Source organism: Procambarus clarkii, chromosome 94 (assembly GCF_040958095.1).
Source record: "Procambarus clarkii isolate CNS0578487 chromosome 94, FALCON_Pclarkii_2.0, whole genome shotgun sequence".
Taxonomy (NCBI): domain Eukaryota; kingdom Metazoa; phylum Arthropoda; class Malacostraca; order Decapoda; family Cambaridae; genus Procambarus; species Procambarus clarkii.
Genome location: NC_091243.1, coordinates 11,170,715 through 11,189,524, shown reverse-complemented (window position 1 = coordinate 11,189,524; position 18,810 = coordinate 11,170,715). Strand labels below are relative to the sequence as shown.

At 41.8% G+C, this 18,810-nt stretch overlaps 1 long non-coding RNA gene across 1 annotated transcript in view; it reads right to left on the bottom strand.

Annotated features, from left to right (window-relative positions):
• Positions 1 to 1,414: 1,414 nt before the first annotated feature.
• The window catches only part of LOC138359931 (uncharacterized), a 28,078-nt gene continuing 10,682 nt past the window's right edge, over positions 1,415 to 18,810 (bottom strand). Inside the window, exons 2-3 of the long non-coding RNA XR_011226161.1 lie at positions 2,762 to 3,031; positions 1,415 to 2,226 (exon numbers count right to left, since the gene is read on the bottom strand). This is a non-coding gene — a long non-coding RNA (uncharacterized lncRNA). The remainder of the gene's footprint in view (positions 2,227 to 2,761; positions 3,032 to 18,810) is intronic.

The window sequence follows — 18,810 nt, the reverse complement described above, 5'->3', positions numbered from 1 at the left end:
CTGGTATATACGTGTCTATAGAGGTAGGTGTGTTGTGACACATGTGTCATAGCATTTGGGCTGTGGCAGGTGGTGTGACACGTGTGTACCTAGCAGGTGTAATTAGTGAAATGATCTCGTAGAAGGTAATTAAGAATAAAAATACAATAATACGTAGTTTGTATCCAGTGACGTGGCAGAGGTGCTCGAGGCAGAGGTGAGGCAGTTCAATGTTTCAACATTATGATTTCTCCGAATATTCTTATGTCACCGCTCTAGTTGTCTTTAAGACCTGAAGATGAATATCAAGTCTCAAGAGATTATAACAGGTCGACTTTGACAAAAAGCTTGAACAAGGAGTTTCAACAAGGGTAAGAGAGGATATAGTAAGATTTTGATTCATTTGTACCTTCAATATCAAGCTGTGCCAGCTCATTTTGTCCCTAAATATTGTCAATAGTCTTGTTTTCACTTTGCTTTTGAATATCTTGAAAGTTGTGATCAGGTCTCCTCAGAGATTTTCCGTTTTCCAGAAATGGGAGTTTTATGAGAATCTGTAGTATGGCTTGTGTCTGCGGCGGCCAAGAATGCTGGTTCGATGCCGTCGTCTTCCTCCAAACATCTTCTCCGATATATCCCATTATTATAATAATCATTGTGTATGGGAGCTTTATTTCTCTTGATCTCTCCTCACACTCCAGCTTTCGTGGTTTGCCGTCCAGGGCTGTCACGTCTAGATTTTCTCAATTTGCATTTGAGCTTTAACCCCTAAACTGCGCAGCGGTTTAAATTTCTAGTCAAACGCACCATATCAAGGTGTGTGTGTGATTGGAAATGGTTAACAAAAAGGGGAAAAAATCGCATAGGGCACTTGGACACAGCATAAGGAGTTCCATGCCGGTTCCATACACTGTATCATTGGTCTCGTACGTTTTGTTTTTTTCAATGTTCTGATTGATTCCTCATGTTCCTAAAGGATGTTACTAAATTATCTAGCTTCTCACAAAGCAGGAGAACATAACAAAATAGACACTGGATTAGGTTGAATCCTACTATTGTTTCGTGGAAATGTCCAACCAAATTAATCTAGCAGGACAAGGCGAGGAATGTTCAAGTCACGGCAACTCTTTGTAAAGAAATTCAACTACATTAGTGTCAAAGGTATCCCTTGTGGGCCTTACAAAGGGTGGCTAAGGTTTTGGAAAGTGGCGGCCAACTTTATCAATATGTGATTATGATAGTTCAAAGAGCATTTTTGAGCTTTTGAGGTAAAGACCATTAAAAGGTTCTTAATACATTTCATCACCGCTACAAAGTTGGAACTATTGACACTACACATAATGCAGCCTTCACCACAGTTGTCTAACTCCTAGATACTCATTTACTGCTAGGTAAACTGTGACATTAGGTAAAAGAAAACGTGGCCACCCATTGATTCATTGTTGCCGCCGGAGGCGGCTAGTTTATTGTTCACCCCATACTCATCCTGTGAGCGGTAGCGCAAAAAGGAATACAGAGGGGCACAAAAGGTCTTTATCAGACTTCACCGGTGATGATTACGTTAACAATTTCATCTATCCTTCACACCTTATAATTATAATGTCAGCTAGTTACAGAGAATGTTCTAATTCAAGAGCTATATATTTACTGTTAATCATTATATATTCAGTTGTAGGTCATATCACTAATACGTAATTGTTTTCTCCCGTCCGGGAATCGAACCTGGGATCCGCGAATTTGAGTAGAGATCAAAGCTAACTGTACTAAGAGGCCCTAATTTATCAATATAAACATTAAAAAATATTCGCTTAATTAATGGAATTTAGGCCACTTTATTTCAAAAACAAAAATAAATTTTAGTATTCCAATAATTTAACATAAATTCTGCTTTTATCTCGGACAAAAACAACCTATTCATACTTTTTTTGCAAATGATAATTACAAAAAAAAAAAAATTAATAAGACCCATCAATAGAAACATGTTATAAAAGTATTTTGTTACAAGTTCGGTTTTCATCATAACAAAAGGAATCTAGTATATCTAGTGTCAGGTTGATTTGGTTCATGCTGACATTATTATGAGGGGCTATACCAGTCGTCAGCACTAATATACAGGCCAGTCTGTGTATATACCAGTCTTCAGCACCACTTTGTTCCACAACATTGGAACAGTCTCTGTTTCAAACCACTCCACTTCCAGCTCTCCTGATTCCATCACTTCCACAGCAGCAACTTGTGGTGAATTTGCTGAAACAAAACATAATACAAATGGTGATTCTTCACACTCGAGAAAACTGTCAATATTGGGTAAAAATTGTATGGTATTTTGTGTATTTTTGTTACTAAATACTAAACAAATATGTATACAGCATATATATATATATATATATATATATATATATATATATAATATCTCAAAGTATATTTTATAATTGGTAAATATAATTCACTGACATACTGAAAATTAGGATATTGAAAATTATGACATATATTCAAATGTAAGTATTCAATCCTTTAACCAATATAAGATGAATATAAAACACAAGAATACACGTTAAATAATCACAAATTAATAATTGTTTACACTAATTCATAAAATTCCAAAAGGCAATTTAACATGCTTTAAATAAGTATCAATATTTCATGACGTTACTGCAACAGAAGTTTCTTGCCAAAAACACTCAAATGGGTTCACCACTTAAAAACATCAACAAAAGTTTAATCATTTTCTCTTCCGAAGGGATTTTTTATTTTTTAATTTGAGCTTTCGGATTATACCTACCTTATGTTAGCCTGTTTAGACCAGCTGGCGGTGATATATTAGGAGTATTGTGCATTCAGAAGGGTACTTTTGTATTCCTAATTTACCTGCTGCCTCCCTTCAGGTTAAATTGTTCCTCTGGTCTCCATTCTCCTTTTCCCACCTTCAGTTGCTTGCATTTGCTGGGATTGAATGCCTTTAGCCACTTAACTAAAGTTAGTAGCGTGTTAAAATCCTGTATATTTTGTCTTCATTTTTCTTTCCTGATTCTTCACGTCAACTTCACGTAATCTGCAAACATCGGAATGTATGAGTTTATTGATAAATAGCAAGAATATTGAGGGTCGTATGAATGTCCCTTACAGAACCCACCTGTTCTGTGTCAATCACCTTCTCTCAATTTATCCCCCCCCCCTTCCTTGTACCAGTAAACTTTGCAAATACTTAACCCGGTGCGTTGTGATTCAGCTTCATATGTATTTATGAAGCTGTCTCTGGTACTTATATGGAGCAAAGACAATTACAGTACTGTACTAAGCTTGGAGTGCTTTAAAGGCGAATCTCACTCACCTGTTTTACATGCAACCCTTTATTTACACACATCTGCACTTACACATGTAAAAGATGACATTAGAAAACATTAATACATCTAGACAACTAGGTTTGATTTTCACCCAAAAAAGAGGAAAAGCCAGTAATCATTATCTCATGGTCTTTAACTGCAGTATATGGTTCAACACACAACAATGACCATAAGTTACATGGACAGAGAAACGACACTAAACTTCAGAAAACTCCCGTGTTAAATGATCTTAATGTTTGGGAACTTCCTTGCAAAATACATTATGAAATAAAGACATAAAAATCTGCTGTAAAACATGAATTCTTTGAGATATAAAATTTTACAGGCAGACTGTTCAAATAATTAGTTTTTTTAAGTTTTTAATTCAAAGAATTTCTCAGCGATTGCCCAGATGTTTCTATGTGTGTGTGTTCCATCTGCATTGGTACTCGCCATTGCTGACAACTTCTCTTTATTCATTCTGCGCCCTGACACAGTCGCTTATTTCCCGAAACCTATAATTTTCAATAATTTTATCAGGCAAGCTTCTCTGATTCGAGGGAAAAAAAGTTTCATCACCTTATAAATATAAAACTCCCATAAATGGTTGTTAAACGTGACTTTTAATGTGTTCTTAAATGGCCCTAAGTGTGTCTCGTCTCATTTACACTCGACGATTCACAGACAGTTCTTGTCTTGGCTGTGTTGTGTCTGATTCTAACTCTGGCAAGCCACCATCACTTGCCCTAAAATCATTTATTCCTAAATCCAAAGCTGACTGCAAACCTTCTTGCTCTATTCCATTCGTCCTCACCAAGGGTTGCTAGACCTACTGTGCAGTGCTGTGCAAGCTATTTACACACACGCACACAGTCTCATTTAACTGAGCGTGATGTGCACGCTCCAAGGTCTTTGTGTTATAATCTCTACTAGTGCTTGTCCCCTCACTCTCGCTAACTATATACTGTTCAGTATGTATTGTTCCTCTCTTCTACTGGCAGATGCAGTACTCATGGCTACCTGACCGGGTGGCCAACCTGTCATGATGCATCGAGTTTTGACGCTATGCTCCCCAACGGACTATATAAAGGGTACGATGAAAAGTAGCGGCTCACTACCAACCACGTTTTCTATACGTGGGTTAGCTAGGTTAGGACCGTTGGAGGGGGGGAGGAGTACTATACGTAAGCCATATGACACAAATTACTCTATTCTAGCAGGGCAGTACACTATACAGTCGGTACACGTTGTTTTGAAGATAATTATTTGTTATATCATTAGTCTTCCTTTACGTTATTAATGCATGGTTTTAATGCAGGCGATGAGTCGCAATAACGTGGCTGAAGTATGTTGACTAATCCACACACTAGAAAATGAAGGGACGACGACGTTTCGGTCCGTCCTGGCCCATTCTCAAGTCGATTGTGTCTTTTCGACTTGAGAATGGTCCAGGACGGACCGAAACGTCATCGTCCCTTCATTTTCAAGTGTGTGGATTAGTCAACATCGTTTTAATGTAATTTGTGTTGTAAACAAAGGCCGAAGTGTGTCGTTTATGGAAAACCCATTCTAAGGCTCTGCTCGTTCAGGCGGAGGTTGACACCAAAGGCACATTCATCAACTTTAACATATTTATTCAAAATAGGAATTTTTGTCATATATAAATTATTGTATATTAGCATATTTAAACGTAGGTTAGGATTAGGTGTTTAGGTTCTGTTAGCATTTATTTGCATTTTTAGTATGTGTAAGAAACATTATTTCGAGGGTTTCGATTCGAACGGAGGTCGTCAGCGAAGCACTGTTCGAGAAATGTTCGAACGTCATCAGTTGTCAGTCGTGTGTAAAGCGTTTTTAATTTATTAATGTTCGTATTTTGTACATTTTGGCACAGACTGTTGGAAAATATGATTCGAAACATGTTTCTCTCGCTTCCAGCCCTGTACGCCATAGCCCGTCCTCTAAACGAAGCGCAAATTCCATTCCATGCACCCGCCAGATCCCTTGTTTATGAATGAAAAACGGTTTAAACACGCCTCAGAACTGATGACGTATGTACCTTACTCGCACAAAGCTTCGTTCACGTCCTCTGCTCAAATTGCAACGATGTAAATACTTCACCCACGTACACAATACAATAGTCCGTCCTTCAAACAAAGACCCAAAAGTGATTCCATGGACCCGCCAAACCCACTGTTTATGAATGAAAAACGGTTTACACACGACTCACAACTAATGACGTCCGAACACTTCCGGAACAAGTGCTTCGCTGACGACTTTTCTTCGAACCACAACGCTGTAAATGCTTCACTCACGTACTACAAATACAAATAATCGCCAACAGAACCTAAACACATAATCTAACCAGTGCCTAAATATGCACAATATGATAATATATAATAATATTAATTTACATTTGATAAATGTTCTGTTTTGAATGAACAGTATGTTAAAATTGATACATGCGTCTTTGGGGTCGACCGCTGGATGGAATGGACTTGGTCTGAGGACGGGTTGGTACGGCAACACCCTAAACTACTCAGCGAAAGAAAATATTAATAAATATAACTAAAATATATTTTAAAATGTAGTTAAATATATTATATTTTAATTATATTATATTTTAATATTTAATTATATTTAGTTAAAATATAATTTACTGTTATCAGGGACAGAAAACTTGTATTTAAGCTTAAGCTTATCGAGTTAGATTTTTATTATCGAATTACAGAATTACGCAATTATTTACAGATTACAGCTAGGCGAATTACAAACCCCCAGCATGCAACCCCCACAACAGTTACCTAACTCCCTGGTATATATATTTTCACTGCTAGGTGAACAGAGGCATCAGGTAAAAGGAATTGTTCCCAACAGTCTCTGCCCCCCCCCCCCACCTTTCCTACCATCCCAGAAAACTGAACCGGGGGGTTGGTTGTAAGCCGGTTGTAAGCCGAAAACGTAGACCACTATAGTGCTACCACAGGACTCCACTGGGTGATGTGTTCTTACATACACAATCCTCAAGTACAGTAGTAAAGGTGTGACCCATGTAGCGAGGAGCTGTTCGCAGCTTGACTCCGGTCTCCAGGTGCTAGGTACCCGCAGATCGAAGTCTCGCACACGGGGCGGGAGTCGGGAATTCCTCGACCTACCACCACTATGCAATCAATACATGTAATTTATTACATATAATATATGTAATTGATTACATATATCGAGAGACACATACCCGTTGACCTCCTGGCTCAGGATTCGCTAAGCATTTATGCAAACCATTGATGAAACATATGCATCTTTTCCCCCCTAATCATAGCGGCTTTGTTTACATTTAGTATACAGTTTACGTGCTAGGAAACCTCACAACCCAAGTTTATAGTTGATGTAAACAACCTCAGAGTGCTTCGGAGCTCACGAACTGTTTAATGTAAACAAAGACGTCATCATAATTAAGGGGGGAAATACACAGGTTTTCTAAGAGGTTATATAGATGCTTGAGGAGATGTGGCCGAGAGGACTAGTGGCAACACTTGGCCACAAGGCGACAGGGGCGACCAGCAAGCATTACTCCGCCACCAAGCATGAGGCAACATTCATCATGTGAATCATGGCGCAAAAGGACTTGCCGCCACTCGAGTAGGGTCTAAAACCTGAACCAGCAGGAACACTGTAACGTCACATTGACGTCTCACAACTTCTACACATCATACATGTAGCACCGACTTGAGAATGGTCCAGGACGGACCGAAACGTCGTCGTCCCTTCACCTTCTAGTGTGTGGTCTATAGCACCAAATTGTGTATCTTTTTTTCATCGTTGGATTAAGTTAGATTTGGACAGTTTAAGTTAGGTTAGGTTTGTTTATAGAGAAGCGAGGACGTAGTTTTCTCGAGTCAAACACTTTACTCAACCCATCCCTTAACCTGGTCCCTTCCAAGTGCTATATAGTCGTTGTGGTTTTGCCTTTCCCCTCCTGGTAATTCCCTCCCACTCTGGCCTCTTGCTGGGGCAGAGGCCAGCAACAGCCGGGGCTGTGGTCCGGCCCCCTGGGAGGGTGGTGATGTGTGGAGGGGACTCGGGAATGCATCACGGCCTGGTGATGGAAGTGCTCTTGTCACGCCATGTGTTGGCTGCACCACGCTCTTCTCATCGTTCTGGTGTAAACGAGGTCTTAGTCTAGTTAGAGATGAGCTTTTTGATGTTTGGTGTTAAACGAAATAATTTTGCATGTTAAGCTCTTGAGAACGCGCGACCTGACGACAGGTCAGGTCGGTCAGGTCGTGATATTGTGTTAAATATCTGGTTTATACCCGGAATGGGTTCTGGGAGTTCTTCTACTCCTTCGAGCTTGACTCGGGGCCCAGTCTGTGGTAACTTGGTCCTACAGGCTGTTGCTTGTGGCGGCCCGCAGGCCCACATACCCACTGGTCTTATGGTTTGAACAGTATGTCAGCCCAGTGGGTATGAGGGTACACAGAGGGTCTATGGGTCTGATGACCCACTGGGTCTGGAAAAAGGTTTAGTAATACCTTTTTAATTTAACATATTTAGGTACCTGGTCATTTCTCCGTTTACCATAGACTATATGTAGGGCTACACAGTCTGTATCAAGAGCTGGGTATGAGTTACTAATATATATATATATATATATATATATATATATATATATATATATATATATATATATATATATATATATATATATATATATATATATATATATATATATATATATATATATACCCTCTCCCCGGATGGTCAGTCATCAACTGCAGCTCTGTGCCTTCAATGATGGCTCATTCCGGGTCTCGTTTAGTAACACAGACAGTAAGTCACTTGTTTTTTTTAGTTCTTGACGCTCAAGTCATCAATCTACTGATCCAGGACAGACGGAAAAGTCGCTTCCTTTATTTCCAGATTAATTTAGTAACACTGGGACGGGAGCTCTGGGTACTTGATGGGGTTTACCACAGGAGAGTAGGGAACTCCAGACAGTTTACCTCAGAAGGTAGGTAGTAGCTATGGAAATACATTAATTTACACAACATGGAGACTACTGGAAACTGTGTACATTCGCAAGGAAAATGTATATGGTTAGTGCAAAATAATATTTTTAGGTTCTTTTAATATTTCCATATGTTCTATAATACATAATGTAGCTCAAGCCTGCTTGTGTGATATCAGCTCAAGCTTGCTTGTGTGATATAAGCTCTTTACGTGATATCAGCTCTATATATGTCTTTACTCTTTCTGATCTACATTTATCTTTATTTCTTATCTCTTGGATACCTTTTCATTATCTCCCTCTCAATAAATATAACTGAAGCAAAGTGGTCAGCCGAAACTCACATATATTTTTGTGAGCGCGTTCTCAAAGGTTGCCTGTTGCGCGTTCTCAAGGGTCGTCAGGTCGCGCGTTCTCAAGAGCTTCCTGCTCAACACAGTGGGATACGTGTTAGAAACACCAACTGAAGTTTATTTGATCTACTTTTATTATTGTTATTATTATTATTACTCTATTCAGTTTTATCATGTTCAATAGTATTGTATATTCGAAAAAATTGTATGGAGAAAACAAAAATAATTTTTGTCGGAAGATATTTCAAATTACTTTTAATATTTCAAAAATCATCAGAAGTTATTTTGATATATTATTTTTTTTAATTTGTATGTAATATACTCATAATAGATATCTATAATCATATATATATATATATATATATATAACTGAAAACTCACACCCCAGAAGTGACTCGAACCCATACTCCCAGGAGCAACGCAACTGGTATGTACAAGACGCCTTAATCCACTTGACCATCACGACCGGACAAAATGAGGTGATAGCCGAGGCTATTTGAACCACCCCACCGCCGGCACTCGGATAGTAATCTTGGGCATAGCATTTTACCAAATCACCTCATTCTTTGGGGCACACATGAGGAACACAAATGCGAACAAGCCTGAATGGTCCCCAGGACAATATGCAACTGAAAACTCACACCCCAGAAGTGACTCGAACCCATACTCCCAGGAGCAACACAACTGGTATGTACAAGACGCCTTAATCCACTTGACCATCACGACCGGACAAAATGAGGTGATAGCCGAGGCTATTTGAACCACCCCACCGCCGGCACTCGGATAGTAATCTTGGGCATAGCATTTTACCAAATCACCTCATTCTTTCAGTTGAGGCAACTGAGCAACTGAGTTTTCAGTTGCATATTGTCCTGGGGACCATTCAGGCTTGTTCGCATTTGTGTTCCTCACGTGTGCCCCAAAGAATGAGGTGATTTGGTAAAATGCTATGCCCAAGATTACTATCCGAGTGCCGGCGGTGGGGTGGTTCAAATAGCCTCGGCTATCACCTCATTTTGTCCGGTCGTGATGGTCAAGTGGATTAAGGCGTCTTGTACATACCAGTTGCGTTGCTCCTGGGAGTATGGGTTCGAGTCACTTCTGGGGTGTGAGTTTTCAGTTGCATATTGTCCTGGGGACCATTCAGGCTTGTTCGCATATATATATATATATATATATATATATATATATATATATATATATATATATATATATTGATTAGAACGTATCTCTGATTTTATATCTACATTTGAGTGAGGTGGGAGGGGTGATGTGGCATTAACACAAGACAGAACAAGAGGGGATATTAATCAGTCCACTTGGGGACTGTAAGCTCCAAAAAACCCAGTATATAGGCAAGACAACAACATCTCTTTCTAGGCGTTTAACGATGCATAAGCAACAGGGCTCCATTAAGGAACATATAATCTCTTCCCATAACCAAACCATCGCCAGAGAAATCCTAGTAAACAACACAGAAATCATCGATAGATACAGCGATAGCAGGCGGCTTGACGTTTGCGAGGCACTACACATCAAGAAGTCAACACCAGCAATCAACAGCCAATTATTGCACAACTATATTCTACCCACCTCAAGACTCCGCTCCAATATAGAAGCATCAAGAAATATGGACCAATAGGCTTTCTACAAACACTTCTATTCAATACCCATTGTTTCTGTTCTGTCTTGTGTTGATACTTTTAATACCCTATTAATATCCCCTCTTGTTCTGTCTTGTGTTAATGCCACATCACCCCTCCCACCTCACTCAAATGTATATATATATATATATATATATATATATATATATATATATATATATATATATATATATATATATATATATATATATATATATATTATTCGTTGTAAATTATGAATAGTTGTGATATATAATTATGTATGTTACTTGTTCATGATCAACTCACTATAATCATCTTCAAGCCTCACAATAATCCTTATACATCATTAATCTCAATAGCTTACGAAGCGGTTAGATCGAACTGCTTCGAGCAACAATCTGTTTGATCAAGCAATCAGAATCCAGGCCTGGTGCCAACCCAGGCCTGGTGCCAAGCCAAGATAGGCCTATGTGTTGCCCCACACACAGGGCGCCTAACAGCTGGGTGGACAGCGCTTCGGATTCCTAGTACTGAGGTTCCGGGTTCAATCCCCGGAGGAGGCGGAAACAAATGGGCAGAGTTTCTTTCACCCTGATGGCCCTGTTACCTAGCAGTAAATAGGTACCTGGGAGTTAGACAGCTGCTACGGGCTGCTTCGCATCCAACATTTGTTACCAATGTGAGGTTCAGGTTGTGATCTTATGCTTTAAATAATGGAGTATCAGGATGAACAACCCAGCGGGTTTTCTTCCTATTGGGGAGTGTTGTACATGCTGCTATGGCGGTGTGTCCACTCACAAGATGAGTGGCGCTGCCCAATAAACTCGCCCCTCGGGGCAAAATTTAAATTTAAATCAACAAAATCTGCAAAAAAGAACCAGCAAAATTTTCTAAAGTAATTCTGCATTTGTGTTTAGTAATCCGTTTAATGGGAAGCGGCCCATGAGCTGCTGTTACCTAGGAAGGGCTAGGCAGCGTGGGGGTGGGGGGGGATAGGCTGTGGGAGGCTAGGCTGTTTATGGCTAGGCTGTGGGATGGTAAGGCGGGGAGACTGTGGAAGACACGAGGTGGCAACTCACGCTTCCTCTCCAAGCATGAGGCAAGGCACTGCTGCTATCAAGCTCTGTCCTCTGACTCACGGCGTCACAGGCAATCATGGAGACATGGGAAGTCTGGCATGTTCGCAGGCACTCTGACCGTGTGTGTGTTTGTGTGTGTGTGTGTAAACACACATGTGAGCAACATCTCAGACAACATGTGAACAACATCGTAGACATCCGCCATCAAGGACAAAGACATCTCTGCCCAACAAATGGAAGGCTACAATAGTATCTATAAATAGCATTGAAAAACAATGAAAAATAATAATTTGCTAGATATGGAAGTAGCCAGGACACCGGGACTCGGGATTAACAGAACCGGAATAAAAAATCATGTAAATGCAAGAATAAACAAAGCAAAAACTGGCTTAGTAAAAGTAAGGAGATTGTTCAATCTAGATTCGAACCCTAATTAGGTCGAGTCGGCTGCGCGTCAATCCTTATCTACGCCCCTGTTCACCCAGCAGTAATTATGGACCAGACTGTATATCTATCGGTGGGAAGTGTTCCAGGGAAGACTCGTAGAGCAAGGATAGAAACTCTAAACTTGCTATGAAGGTCCAGAAGTGGTTTACTCCGGTACCCATATCTGTCTAATAATAATTAAAAAGGAATCTGTTTACATGAATATCCCCCAGACCCACGGACTACCTTAAACCGGCATGCAAGAACTACAAGCAGTTTTATTATTATTAATATTATTATTATTTTCTACCACAAACGTGGCCACACATTTACAATGCTAACCAGCATATATACATTTTGTTCTGTCCTCCATGGACAGGGTTAGAGATGTGTTAAACATATAGTTCAAGGGTTTATTGAACAATCAACAATCAACCACAAGCAGTGTAAAACCAAGGTACAAAACCAAAGCAAAAGCTGCAAGACACCGTCTCTCATATGACCAAACAATCCACCAAGCAAGGAAGGGTAAGTTTACCTGCCCCAAACACACACACAGGCAATATGTGAGCGTAGACAGCCTCATATTACATGATTACATGAGTGACCCGTGAAAAGAAGAAGTGGTTGTGTATTAATGAACTGATGTACAGTATAGTGGTATTCAAGGCTCGCCTCCTATCATAACTGTCATTATATTCAGCATTTCAACGAACTTTACTTCATCTGTGCCTCTCCCTACTTAGAAACAGAGGTAGTGGTGGGGAATGGGGAGGTGGGTAGGCAGGAGGCGAGGGGAAATATGGATATGGTGACAGGGCAGACAATGAGGAATGGGCAGAGATGGGCCTGGAGCCGTGGCGATGAAGGGTAATAAAGTGTCCAGACGCTGAAAAGTACACCAGTAAGAGACTTTACTGGTCAGACCATTCGCTCAACCCTCATCGTTCCCTCTCCTGTCCCATGCTTTCCAACCCTCGTATGAAATACTGCCCCACCGCACCCACCTGTATACAACAGCCACTCGCACCAAGAGTGGGAGTGGGTGAGTCCCACCTCGTGGGCCCCCCATCACCACAAACGCCAACCTCATATACTCTAGTGACCCCGAGCTGCGTGTTTACTCCTGTGGTGGTGTGTGTGTGTGTGTGAGTACCTACTTGTACTCGACTGTCTGTGCCTCCAGTGTGGAGCTGTCTGCTCATAGATACGGTCTTTCTTACCGTCGGTCGTCTAATGTAGTGACTCCTGATGCGTGAGACCACATACTCAGAAACCGAGAAGCAGTACTTGGATTTTTGTTCTTATAGGAAGCTCTCTCAACTCTTTTTTGTTGTGTGTGTGTGTGTGTGTGTGTGTGTGTGTGTGTGTGTGTGTGTGTGTGTGTGTGTGTGTGTGTGTGTGTGTGTGTGCGTGTCAAGGGAGAAGGTACAGAAGCCGTCGTTCTATTTGAAGCAGCAACATATGAAGAGCACTTGGGGAAAATCCAGTAACAGTATTGAGTTAACGAACGCACACAGTCGCCCCTTCTCTCCACACACACACACACACACACACACACACACACACACACACACACACACACACACACACACACACAACAAAACAAAAGAGTTGAGAGAGCTTCCTATAAGAACAAAAATCCAAGTACGGCTTCTCGGTTTCTGAGTATGTGGTCTCACGCATCAATACGCACTTCATCAATAATTCTGGTTGATGGTGGTGGTGGTGGTGTGTGTGAGTGCAAGCAGCGCTCCTCCCTCCCACTGAAGGAGGACAGTGTTCAGCAACCTCTGACCTTGAAAGCGTGAGCTGGGAATTTGGATATTTCAGTGAATTCGTGTTCGTGTTTGTGTGTGAGTGTGTATGTGTGTGTGTGTGTGTGTGTGTGTGTGTGTGTGTGTGTGTGTGTGTGTGTGTGTGTGTGTGTGTGTGTGTGTGTGTGTGTTTCCTCCTTGCTGCGAGTACAAACATAAACACACACACTCAGGGGGGGGGGGAGGCTTCGTGGCTGAGTGGCCAGCGCTCGGGGGTCGTAGTCCTAATGGTCCGGGTTATATTCCCGGCGGAGACGGAAACATATAGGCAGAGTTTCTTTCATCCTGATGCGCCTGTTCATCTAGCAGTAAATAGGTACCTGGGGGTTAGACAACTGCTACGGGCTGCTTTCTGAGAGTGTGTGTGTGTGTGCGTGTGTTAGAAAGCAATATATGTAGAAGATAATAAAGGAAAAATAGATTGGTTAGAAAGGCGGAGTCCAAGAGCTCGATTCTGCAGACACAAATAGTAAATACAAATAGCAAATACACATACACGAGTTACATTGAGGGTACGCGAACAAGGGGACACAGATGGAGACTGAGTACCCACATGAGCCACAGGGACGTTAGAAAGATTTTTTCAGTGTCAGAGTAGTTAACAGGTGGAATGCATTAGGCTGTGATGTGGTGGAGGCTGACTCCATACACAGTTTCAAATGTAGATATGATAGAGCCCAGTAGGCTCAGGAATCTGTACACCAGTTGATTGACAGTTGAGAGGCGGGACCAAAGAGCCAGAGCTCAACCCCCGCAAGCACAATTAGGTGAGTACACACACACACACACACACACACACACACACACACACACACACACACACACACACACACACACACACACACACACACACACACACACACACACATACACTCACACACACACATACACTCACACACACACACACACACACACACACACACACACACACACACACACACACACACACACACACACACACACACACATACACTCACACACACACATACACTCACACACACACACACACACACACACACACACACACACACACACACACACACACACACACACACACACACACACATATTTAAACACCCAAACACTCGCTGCACGGTTTCCAAGGTCACACGAGGACTTATTTTGTCTGCTAAAGATTAGGTGTAGCCAGCCGCTCGCTATTAGTGTCGGCCGGGTCGAGCTCCAGCTCCCGAGTCCCGCCTTTCCAACCTATGATCAGAGTGCGAAAGCACATTCATACATTATATTTATCGCGTATTGCCTTTTTGAAGTTGAATATTGAATTTGCCTCGGCAGTTACTAATTGAAATTCGTTCGCCAATTAGCTTTTTCTGACATTTCTCTACCTCCTCTGTCTCTTGCTTCCACCTTTGTTTTCTTAACCCTTCCATTTACCATTTACCGCTTTCTTTACGCTGTCAATTCCATTTAATTTCTTATCCCCCAATTTCGCCTCTCCTCTAATGGGTATTCTTTCTGTCCTGTGGCAAATCTTTGGGCATTCCCTGCTTTCTTCTTGTGCTTTAAAAGGCCTGGCTCAAGATGCGCCTTGTGTGTTATTCTGAAGGATTCCTTGGTTAGGGTCTTGAAGGCCAGTTTCATCAGCTGCAAACGTAAATCTTAGCAATGATAATGTTCTTTTAATGTGTGCTTCTGGTGTTACATCAACTCTCAAGCTAATCTTACCGTTCTCACTACAGCAGCTGCCTGCCTGCCTCCTATACCACCCTGTCTTCCTCGGCTTCTTGGCCTTATTACTCTACCTCTTGTGGGAACTAAACTACAGTATCGAATTGTGTGTGTTTCTGCGGCCCGTGAAGGTCCTGACATTATTAGGTCCTGACTCCGTGGTCCTTCTCACCAGCTTATCATATGCACACATTTACATGTATGCTTCTGAGGAAGGTCATTTACATAAATGAGGAATATGGTGGTCTAAATACCCAGGCTTGGAGGGGAATTGGCATCACTCGTTCCCATCCTCTTCCTGTCTCACTATAGCCTTCTGGTACCACGAGAGTCCCTACTTGCTTTTCCAACTTGTGTATCAGTCATTTTGTGTAACTTTTGTGAGAGTGTATCTTCCCTCATTATGAGAAATAACATTTATGTCTCTGACAAACTGAGGTGCACTAATGTAGTGTATCAACACAAATGCAGCTCTGGAGGTTATCTTGAGATCTTGAGGTTATCTTGAGATGATTTCGGGGCTTTAGTGTCCCCGCGGCCCGGTCCTCGACCAGGCCTCCACCACCAGGTAACTGGGGCATAGGGTGAAAGAAACTCTGCCCATTGTTTCTCGCCGGCACCTGGGATCGAACCCAGGACCACAGGATCACAAGTCCCGCGTGCTGTCCGCTCGGCCGACCGGCTCCCTGAAGACTGTGTACTCCGGAATATATGCTACATTGGACATACCACGAATACACTGAGTAGTCGTCTTACACTTCATTTGGAAACTGGAGGTATTAAGCACCATCATTCTCAACACCACAACACCTTCCTGAATCGCCGAGACATGGTGAAAGATACGACAATAACCACACGCACCGACGACGGCTTCATACGCATGAGGCTGTGTTCATTCGGTAGCTGACACCAGTAATCAACATCCAAATGAATTCGACCTCGAGCACACAACTGCTCGATGGTCCTCCATTGACCTAGAGGGAAGATGGAAGATCTAGCGGACAGCTAGAAGCCGGAGTCAGGCAACACTCCCCCCATTAACTAGGATCACCACTAAGCCTGTACAGTACCAGGATCACTGCACCATTCATCGTTTAACGATCAATCAATGTGGTGGTCACGGTATTGTGTGCGTTTAGGTGATTGATTAATTGATGAAGATTAAGCCACCCAAAAGGTGGCACGGGCATGAATAGCCCGTAAGTGGTGGCCCTTTTGAGCCATTACCAATATCAAGAGATGATACTGGAGATCTGTGGAGATGCGACTCCACCCTGCGTGACGGGAGATGTCTCCCATGTACGTTTAGGGATTGATTGATTGATGAAGATTAAGCCACCCAAGAGGTGGCACGGGCATGAATAGCCCGTAAGTGGTGGCCCTTTCGAGCCATTACCAGTATCAAAAGATGATACAGGAGATCTGTGGAGGCGCAACTGCACTTTGCGTGACGGGAGATGTCTCCCGGACCAAGTGGTGACCAAATGGTGACGTTTAGGGGTGATCCTGGACGTCATAGGTTCGAATCCTGGCTGCGTCATATTGAATTCTTAATAATTATGTAAATATATGGGTACCACCTCTTTCATTAGTGCAAGAGCCCATATAGACAAAGAATTATTATTTTCTAAAATTAATTTTAAATTTATTTTTGCCCCGAAATTGTGTGAATATATATTTTTTTAGCTGTATCTGCGTGAAAATTTATATAAATATATTATAATGATGACATATTTGAATAATTAGTTATTATTTAATATCCGTCGATTGGTTATATTATTAAAATTTAGGGAGTATTGAGGAACTATTTAAGAGATGCGTAATCCTTCACAACTGACATTTGTACAAATCACTTTAAGGAATTATTAATTGTTTAAAATTGTCTGTCAATGTATTTGTGAATACATAAAAAAAATAAAATATAGAAAAATAGTATTAGTAAGATAATTAGGTTTATTCTGCACCTTATTAATTAAGACGTGGCAACAGCGCCCGAGTCATGGTGTAAGAGGGGGGGGTGTTTGGGGGGGGGTCTTTGTGGGGGTCCTGTTATGTTGGGGGGAGAGGGGGAGGGGTGGGGGTGTTGTTATAGGGGAGAGGCTGCCCCAGACAGGTTGATACTCACTCAATGGGGAGATGAAATATTATTATAAAGTGTTTTAAGCCTCTTAAGATGACTTTGAAGAGGTATATAGCGATTTGCCTGAAGCTGCCGGCGAATGAACTAGCTACGCGTCACGCCTTCTTAAGAGATATTGTAATTCTATATTAACTCTACATATTCCCTGAGGGATGCTGCACATATAATCATAGCCTCAAGTACTAGCTCTAGGAGATATTGCTATCTACTCCTGATCAATTATTAGATATTGATCAGGAGTAGATCTGATCAATATCTAAACTTTGTCATCAAAAGCCATTCACACATCTTACGTATGTAATGGAATGCGATACCATCCGGCAATTAAGTGACAGCTCTTTGACGTTTCTTGAGTATCCGGGTTAATGTAGTTTACCCTTTGACATTTAATCCTTAGGCAGGTTTGCCACGTTTGTTTACGGTTGACAATATGCACTCGAGGTCTGTATGTAGGTTTCCCACGAGTCTCTTACTAGTCCCATCCCAAATCCTTATTCTGACCCCTTCCAAGTGCTATATAGTCGTAATGGCTTGGTGCTTTCCCTTGATAATTCACTATGCACTGTAATGCTAGCTACATTTATACACGTAGATCAACAACTTGTATCGGTGTCTTAAATTTCAGCTAATACAACTAGTACACCACAAATATAAATTATTTAGCGTAAAGAACTTTGCGGTTCAGTTCCTGAACTCATTATGTAACCTTCAAGTAAGTTAAACTAGCTTAAACTGCGACTATAGGCTGTTGATGTATTTTTTAACATAATGTACAGTTTATCAATACTGTGACTTAGCTAAACGAATATTGGGGGTTTAGATCCTGAGCCCATTATGTGCCTCATTCGAGTTTTACACCACCACTCAAAGAATGGGTATGGGGCCACTGCGACTCACAAGATGAGTATGTGGTTCACTACGACTCACAGGATGGGGTCCACCATCACTCACAGAATGGGTATGGGGCCACAACGACTCACAAGATGAGTATGTGGTTCACTACGACTTACAGGATGGGGTCCACTACCACTCACAGGATGGGTATGGGGACCCCTACCACCCACAGGAGGGGTATGGGGTCTACTACCACTCGCAGGATGAGTATGGGGTTCAATACCAATCACAGGATGAGTATGGGGTCCCCTACCACTCACAGGATGGGTATGAGGACCCCTACCACCCACAGGATGGGTATGGGGTCCCCTACCACTCACAGGATAGGTATGGGGTCCACTACCACCCACAGGATGGGTATGGGGTCCACTACCACTCACAGGATGGGTATGGGGTCCACTACCACCCACAGGATGGGTATGGGGTCCACTACCACTCATAGGATGGGTATGGGGTCCACTACCACCCCATAGGATGGGT